The sequence below is a fragment of the Kryptolebias marmoratus genome, linkage group LG11, assembly GCF_001649575.2.
Source record: "Kryptolebias marmoratus isolate JLee-2015 linkage group LG11, ASM164957v2, whole genome shotgun sequence".
Classification (NCBI taxonomy): Eukaryota; Metazoa; Chordata; class Actinopteri; order Cyprinodontiformes; family Rivulidae; genus Kryptolebias; species Kryptolebias marmoratus.
Window position 1 is genome coordinate 17,112,989 of NC_051440.1, and position 1,642 is coordinate 17,114,630.

Genomic DNA, 1,642 nt, shown 5'->3' on the forward strand with positions numbered 1-1,642 from the left:
CATGAATGTGACAAAAGATTCTTAAAGTGCGCATTTATCTGCACAAAAAATACTAGCACTTTTGTATTAAAGAGATAGTTCAGATCATTTGAAGAGAGGGTTTGTGGAAATGTTATGAACAAAAATACTTGATCTGTTGTAGATAAAGCTTAGAACCTCAGGTAGGAGGAGTAAAGTTTATTTTTTATTTTTGACCAAATGCAAATGCATTTTTTTGCATATGGCCGGAGTTGTATTCTAATTATGCAATGAACATTTATGGCATTTTGTTTTCTTCAAGATAGTAATTTATCATTTATTCACTTACAGTTATTAGACTATGAAAAAAAAAATCTGGGTTATAATGTGAGCTGTACCATGACTGAGTCATACTGGGACATGCTGTCCTGTCTTGCCTCTCTGCTGGGGGTTAATCTGTTCACTAGTAATGACTGTCAGTCTGGATAAGCTACCTGCAGCTCTCAACACTCTTCTCAGCATTCATTTTCCATGAACTGCCCCTTTACAAGTCTTATTCGCAATATACTGTCCATCTTTAGTCATTTATAATGCATGAACAACATGCAGATGAGAATTAGAGGGAGATTTTTGAGTTATTAATGACTGGATGTTACATATTCACAGCAGGCAGTATTAGGAACAACATAAGGAAGATGGGAAAGCCTCCCCAGGGCAACCATGAACTGATGGATGTACTCTCTTTAACACCAAATGGTGTGTATTATGATGTTTATGTGTATATGTGTGGTATACCAGGATGCACAGAATCACAGTAGCTTCAGTCACACCTCGGTGCTCTGAACTCTTAAGACTGATGAGTGGCTGTTCCTGTCAACCTCACAGCCTTAGGAGGTGAGAGGGCAAAGGTCATTGGGGCACTGGGTTTGTGTGGCTGAGGGAAGGAGTTAAAGCATGACAGGGTAAAAGAAATAAGATTGAGAGGGATGTCTCTGAGAATCAGCTAAGAGAGAAATTGAGAAAAAGGAGGAGAAAAGTGGAATAAGGTTAAACGTGGAGTTAAAAAGGGGGAGTTTTATCTTTATAAAGAAAACAAAAACCTGATTCAAAGCTTCATCTGATTTAATTCAAATCATGTGGCAACAACTAATGTCTGGTATGGTGTTAAAATTCAGAAACAGGTTGAAAAACGTCTGCATTTTTGTACAACAATAAGGAAAAAAGATATCCAGCATTCAATATCCTCAAACTAATAAAAACTTAACTTTAGACCAGTTGTGCAAGAAATGGAGGGTTTATAATAATCACATTACTGCTTTGATTTCTCACAATGGCGTGGTTCTTTAATGTGGTCAGTCCCTCACTTCTTACACTCATATCCTGTTTTTGTGCCACAACGCAGCCAGACTTCAGTCTGACCCTTCTGTGTCTTTCTCTTAGCAAGTCGTGTTAACTGAGAGAGAAAATGGGTGGGGTGGGGTGGGGGTGTGGGGGGTGCATTCCTCCAGCTCTTTCCAGAAAAACAAAAACAACCCTTCTTTTCGAATGTCCTGTCAACATCCCCTGCTTTCTTCCTCTGATTTCCTCTCATTGAATCTCTGCCCCTCTACTGTGCACCCTTGTCCTCCCTCCTGCCTTTCTTTTTCCCCAATCAGCCCTCTACCCCACACGCACTGTCCAGTAC